The 7422-nt window shown below is 46.3% G+C and overlaps 1 long non-coding RNA gene across 1 annotated transcript; it reads right to left on the bottom strand.

Moving 5' to 3' along the window:
• Window positions 1-113: 113 nt before the first annotated feature.
• Window positions 114-3770, bottom strand: LOC140661179 (uncharacterized). The gene is made up of 3 exons (XR_012045656.1): window positions 3557-3770; window positions 969-1131; window positions 114-252 (listed from the first exon to the last, which is right to left on the bottom strand). It is a non-coding gene; the product is annotated as an uncharacterized lncRNA (long non-coding RNA).
• Between the last annotated feature and the right edge of the window lie 3652 nt (window positions 3771-7422).

Raw genomic sequence — 7422 nt, forward strand, 5'->3', positions numbered from 1 at the left:
AATTCAAATCTGATTTTTTGACATGAGGTGACACCAGGACAAGCCCCATCAGTGGAAAGAGCAGCCAACGCAAGGTGGGGCTTATTTATTGTATGTTTAAATGTTTCATAGTGAAAGAGGTTTGTTTAGTAGAGGAAATAGCATTATAAAGAGAACAGACTTTCCACTCCTCCTCTTTTTCCAGTGTTGTTGCCTTCTCTTCAGTTTCATGTTAATGACTCCAAGCCTTGTACGTGTTTGAACCATACCAATCTATTAAATGCAGAAGGACAAATTGCACCATGGTGCCTACTGAGAAGGATGAACTCAGTTCACCTTCTTCCCCTTTCATCTGGTTCCTCCCTCTCCATGCCCAATGCCAGCCTGGAAGACTGGAAGGAGTTGCCATTCCCTCTTCACATCCTGTGTTTTATTTCCTCATGCCCTATCATCTGCGGTCAATGGCCCAGGCTAAACCCTATATAATCTGTCTAGACTTCAGGGAGATAATCCTTGGTGCTACAGAAAGTGTTATGTTAAACCACGAGGCTGCACATTAACAAGGACCTGTGACTTACCCTATGATCTTCACAAGGGTCAAAAAAAAATGAAGTAGTTCCTAAGTGACTTGGACTAAACTCTCACTGACCCCAATGAAGGTTTCGTTGAATACAGACCACAGAGTTAGTTTTCTAGCTCCAGTCTGTCCATCATAATCATGTCTGAAGATTAAAGGTGAGCCCAAACCACAAAGCTTATGTACAGGTCCAAAATCACCCAGCAACATCTGGCTTCAGGAGTTGAGCTCGGGTGCCTGTTAGGAATATTTTTATCTAGACCATTGTGGTGGTCATTTTCAAGCCTAGCCACAAGGAAGGCTTTTAATATTTTCCCCAGGGATGAATGGGGATGGGCAGGAGTCAAACAGATGACAACTTGCTTTCATGCACCCCCCTCTTTTTGGATGTTAATGGTGATCACAAGTTTACCTTAACACTCCATCTGCCAGCACCACAACACATTTCTTCAGCAATTGTTAGGTTGTAGGGGTTTTCCTTGCGTTGTTGTTCCAAGAATGCAGATAAGCAGTTTTGCTGGCAGAGCCAAGTTTCAAGAACTGAAGTCGCTCTCCTCCCTGCTGCGTTACACATCCTGAAATAACAACCAGGAGAGATGTCAGCTCTGCTCATCCCCAGCAACCTTCCCTCATTACCTACCTCTTCAAGCAATCACCATGCCATTTTTGCCAAATTTTCCACACACAGTTATTTGACATTAGTAAAGACCATCTTTGGTAGCTTCTAAACATGAGGTTTGTGTTGTACCAAGGAAAAGCCAGCAATTGATTTTCCCCTACCACATTTAGCTACAATTAGCTTCTTTGAGCAGAGCTCTTCCCTAATGAGAGATGTGCTAGAATCCTACCCAGGAAAGCCCTGAATCCAAAATATAAATTGCTGGAAATCCTGGGATATCACACCAAATAAGAAGTCAGCAGAACTCGTAAATCTTGATCTATAGGATATAGAACAGCTTTTGCAAGCATGGCAACCCAACTTCTTCCCTGCAGAACTTTCTCAGAAAGAGCCATCTCTAGAGATGCCTGTGCATTTTTGGGGGGGTATTAAAACAGTTCCAGAGCTCTGTACTCTCAAAAGCAGCCCATGCAACCTGAGTGCCTGCTACCTGTGCGTATGTGAGCGTACATCAAACAGGTAGAGTTTAGGGCATGCGTGGGATTACTGGATGGAAATTAAATAGCACAAAATTCAGACTAAGATATCAGGAAAAAATCCTTACGTTAAGATCTCCTCAGCTATGGAAGATCTGTTAGACTTCCCAAAGGAAGTGGTGAAAAATCCCATTGCCCGAGTCATAGCAAATCAGTCTGGACAAACTTATACACTGTTGGGAACAATCCTGCCCTAGCATGAGTGGGTTGGATGACCAGAGACAACTTTTCCATTGATGGTTTCTGCAGCTCAGTAATCCTGAAAAAATGTGGGTGAATTTCACAAGAATACGTGGTCACAGCACTAAGACAAGCCTTGTGGCTCCTGCTCCCACCATCGAGCAAATGGGTTACAGCCTTCTCCTGCCTTTGCTAGCACGTACGAGACATCCCAGCAAGCTTTCTGCCTGTTTTGCTTCTTGAACATGTACACTCTTCAGGACAAGAAATGTCACTTGCTAGGTTTTCCACACACACAAGCTGGCAAAAAAAAAAATCACAAGTGGTTTTTTGTCCCTATGAGCAGTAACAATACAAAAATTTGCATGTGCTGTATATGTCTGAGCACACCCCAAATTAGCATTGTTTATTAATTATTCTACCCAGGTCTAGTAACTGATTAAAGCATCCCAGTACATTTTGGTTGCATCAGCTGATGGTCACAGAATCACAGAATTGTATAGGTTGGAAAACACCTTAAAGATCATCGAGTCCAACCGTAAACCTAACACCACCAAGCCCACCACTACACCACGTCCCTAAGCACCTCAGCCAAACGTCTTTTAGATACCTCCAGGGATGGGGATTCAACCCCTTCCCTGGGCAGCCTGGTCCAATGCTGGACAACCCTTTCAGTGAAGTAAAATTTCCTAATATCCAGTCTAAACCTCCCCTGGCGCAACTTGAGGCCATTTCCTCTCGTCCTATCACTTGTTACCTGGGAGAGACCGACCCCACCTCTCTCCAGCCTCCTTTCAGGCAGTTGTAGAGAGCAATAAGGTCTCCCCTCAGCCTCCTCTTCTCCAGGCTGAACAACCCCAGGTCCCTCAGCCGCTCCCCATCAGCCTTGTGCTCCAGACCCTTCCCCAGCTCCGTTGCCCTTCTCTGGACATGCTCCAGCCCCTCCATGTCTCTCTTGTGGTGAGGGGCCCAACACTGAACCCAGCATTCGAGGTGCGGCCTCACCAGTGCCAAGTACAGGGGCACGTGCCCCAGTCCTGCTGGCCACGCTATTTTTGATACAAGCCAGGATGCCATTGGCTTTCTTGGCCACCTGGGCACACTGCTGGCTCATATTCAGGTGGCTGTCAATCAACACCCCCAGGTCCTTCTCTGCTGGCAGCTTTCCAGCCCCTCTTCCCCAAGCCTGTAGCATTGCATGGGGGTGCTGTGGCCCAAGTGCAGGACCTTGCACTTAGCCTTGTTGAACCTCATACAATTAACCTCAGCCCATCGATCCAGCCTGTCCAGATCCCTCTGCAGAGCCTTCCTACCCTCAAGCAGAGCAACACTCCCACACAACTTGGTGTCCTCTGCAGACTTACTGAGGGTGCACTCGATCCCTTCATCCAGATCATTGATAAAGATAGTAAACAGGACTGGCCCCAACACAGAGCCCTGGGGAACACCGCTTGTGACCGGTCACCAACTGGAGTAAACTCCATTCACCACCACTCTTTGGGCCCGGCCATCCAGCCAGTTCTTTACCCAGGGAAGAGTACACCCGTCCAAGCCATGAGCAGCCAGTTTCTCCAGGAGAATGCTGTGGGAAACCCTGTCAAGGGCTTTACTGAAGTCTTGGTAGACAACATCCACAGCCTTTCCCTTATGTACTAGGCGGGTCACCTTGTCATAGAAGGAGATCAGGTTGGTCAAGCAGGACCTGCCTTTCCTAAACCCATGCTGGCTGGGCTTGATCCCTCGGTTATCCTCTACATGCCATGTAATGGCACTCAGGATGATCTGCTCCATCAGCTTTCCTGGTACTGAAGTCAGGCTGAAGGTCCTTTCATCCTCTGGTCCTTCCTCAAAAAAAAGAAATAGAGCAACTTAAAGACTAGAGATTTTATTTTACCAAGCAATTTTCATCCACATTTTCCCTTCTCTAATATTTCTGTCAATTAACCACGTAACACAATTTCCAGGCAGCTATTTCCATTTATAATTTTGTCGCATTAACTATACCAAAAATGGCACATTCCATAGATTCCCCTTTGATTTCACAAGATTACAGGTTCATTCCACCGAGGGCTTCTGGAGTGACAAAACCCTTCATTTTGTTGTCTTTTTTTCCCCCCTTGTTGAAGTAGTGGTTTAGAAATTATGAGAATACAAGGATGCTATGCGCACCACCCAGCTATCAAAAAGCAATTCAAACAACGGGCAACAGTCTTAGTAAGTCAAAGCTACTTTCTAAATAGAGAGGGGAAATAAAATGTCAGGCAAGGCAGTCATTTTTGTGGATGAATCACTCGAGGAATCCAATCCAGCTACCAAGTGGTCTCTAACATGACTAATTTTTACTTCTGTCTGTTCAGTGTTTCCAGTAAGTCACCTTCTCAGATGCATCAGCACCTTTCCACAAGTCCCCACAGTAACTTACTCCCTTGTCTCCCCACCGATGAGCTTTCCAGTTTGGGGAGCTCTGGGGTGAGCCAGGCAGCATGGCCAAAGGTACAGACCTTGGCCAGATCAAGGTGCCAGATCGTTAACATTTTTAGCCAGACACGGGGCTCATACATCCAGATTAAGCACTAATATACCACCCTAGATCGCCCCACTGCCTGCTGGCCCTGGTTCATGCTCCAGTCTCTCAGCCTCTTATTTCAGCTGGGTTTCCAGGATGCAGCACCCACATATCCACCATATTTCTACAATAGATGCTCCGCTACTCTTTGGGGGACGATACCTTCTAGTGCTGGTGTCTTTCTGTAGCATCTACAGTCTTCTGAAATTGTTACCAGGTTTTACAGCTATCTGAAACTGCAGACTGGTTTGTCACCTCTTGCACGGTGTCTTGATTTTTTAAGTACAGCCCTGGTTTTGTTCCCAGTTCAGTTCCAGAGCAGCATCCTAAAGCCTCCTGTTTACATACTTTGGGTTGTTTTTGTTTTTTTTTAATTTATTTTTACATTTCTCAGACACCTTTGAGGAATTCCAAGGAGTTTTGGCCACACATTATATCTTCAAGATCAGCAGTACAAAATACTCCAAGCAGCATTTCACATCTCTGAGGATCTGATCCAGGAAAAAAAAAAACCACAAACCAGCCCTAATTGTTCTTTCCTGAAGCATTAAAAAGCAACTGTGTCAGGAAACAGGTAGCAGACAGACTATGGTCTGCTGTGCTTCCTATCTTTGAATTGCAACTAAACCATACCTTCCAGAAAGCATAAGCTACCTAGCTACCTGGATATATAAACCATTGGCTTGCATTTTTTTTTGTCTGCCACCCCCCTCCCCAGAGGGTGGGGGGATCTCTAGGAGCACTTATACTTGCCCTGGGAGTTATAACTATCTTGTTGGGTTAAAAGGGTTTGCTGCACCACCATACCCAACTTCAGAATGCAATCACAGCCACAGCTTTGTCACTCCTTGCAGTTTTAGGAGTCCTGGGAAGCAGCACTGTGCATGTTAGGGGTTCTGCAGACATATACACAGAGACCCCCGGACATCTAATGCATATAGACAACTCCTAAACATTAAGAAAGATAGCTGCATAACTAACATTTGGGGGAGATTAAGTTGGCACAGAGATTCATGTGGTCCTGATTAGGACCAGATGTGTGGGGTTTTTTACTGCTGGTGATCACGACAATAGGAATTCGGCAGTGCATCTCAGACAGGAGGGCTGGGAGAGAAGGCTGGGTCTTGCCCCTTCCCTAGGACCCAGCCCTGATGGCTGCTCACCTGGTTCAGTCCCTTCCACCTCCGAACACCACAAAACACAGCCTCACAATGCTGCTATAGATTCATTCTTTTTTTCAAGCCTATTCAGATTCACACAGACAAATCAAAAGCACAGGGCTACGGCAGACCTGTCCCCAGCCCTCTGCTAAAGCAAGGGCACCAACCCCAGACTATCCTCAGCAGCTCTCCCCTCCACAGAAGCAAAGCCCCTCCAGGAGGGCAGAGCACTTGACAGCTCATGACACCTCCCAGCTGCGTGGCTTCCACATTTATGGGTGCCTTTAACCCTTTCCTTCCCCAGTGCATTTTATTTACCTACCGTACAGCTTGTTTTCCTCTGGCAAGACTTCCCCATGGCTTTGTATTCATAAATCATGAGGCCAGAGGGGTTCATGTTTCACAGAGGCCACGGGGCTTCAATGAATTAAGTCTTGTTTGAACTAGAGTATCTTTTTTAGCAAACCAAACAAACATCTTGACCTGACTTGTACTGCAGCAAAATGAGCTCAGAAAGAACTCCTGGCTGCAACAGGAAGGTATTTTGCTTGAAAAGTCAAGTATAACAGCTTCCTCGTGGCACTGCTGAGAGAATGGAAGATCTGAGGAGACACCCACAGACGTATTCTGCTGGGTCCAAGGCTGATTTATGTGAGGGCCCTTTATACCCTTCTGGCAGCCCTTAAATTGTCATCAGTGCCTTCTTGCAGTTAGAGGTGCTTTTCTTGGTGTCATGTTTGGCCCAACCGAGCAGTTTTTCTCCCCCTTGGTCCCTGGCTTCAGCCACAGAAATATATGTACATTATCCAGATCAGATGCTCAGCTGATTTAAATTGACATGCTCCATTAAAGGCAATGAAGCTTCACACATTTATGCTTGCAGCATCTCTGCCTCCATGCTTTCCTTTAAATGAAGAAGTCAACTAAATCACCAAGCATGACTGTGATTTAATTTCCAGGGTGACATTAAATCTTACTGCTAACTGGACTCTCATTTTACAATCTCCTAAGACCCACAGAAAATTCAGTCCTTTTCCAGAAATGCTTTTCCATTCCAACAACAATTTATTTCCAGCTCATACACAGCTCTCATGCAGGACTTCAAACACTTACTGATCCATTCTATGGGCAGTGCGAAGTTGTGGTTTAGCCCCAGCTGGCAACTCAGCCCCCCCAGCCGCTCACTCACTCCCCCCTGGTGGGATGGGGGGAGAATCAGAAGAGTAAAAGTAAGAAAACTCGAGGGTTGAGATAAAGACAGTTTAATAGGGAAAGCAAAAGCCATGCACGCAAGCAAAGCAAGGAATTCCTTCACTCCTTCCCATGGCAGGCAGGGGTTCAGCCATCTCCAGGACAGCAGGGCTCCAGCACACCCAACGGTGACTTGGGAAGACAAACGCCATCGCTCCAAACATCCCCCCCTTCCCTCTTCTTCCCCAGCTTTATATACTGAGCATGACACTGTATGGTGTGGAATAGCCCTTGGGGCAGTTGGGGTCAACTGTCCTGGCTGTGCCCCCTCCCAGCTTCTTCTGCACCTGGCAGAGCATGGGGAGCTGAAAAGTCCTTGCCCAGTGCAGCAACAACTAAAACATCTCTGTGTTATCAACACTGTTTTCAGCACAAATCCAAAACATAGCCCCACACCAGCCACTATAAAGAGAATTAACTCTATCTCAGCTGAAACCAGGACAAGTGGGGCTCCCATGACTTAACTCATGCAATATCAAACCTCAGATCAGAAATTCTGGGACTGTCTCTCTTGCTCTGCTAAACCAGCTATTAAATTTAGGGATATTTTAGCA

The sequence above is a fragment of the Ciconia boyciana genome, chromosome 18 (assembly GCF_034638445.1).
Source record: "Ciconia boyciana chromosome 18, ASM3463844v1, whole genome shotgun sequence".
Classification (NCBI taxonomy): Eukaryota; Metazoa; Chordata; class Aves; order Ciconiiformes; family Ciconiidae; genus Ciconia; species Ciconia boyciana.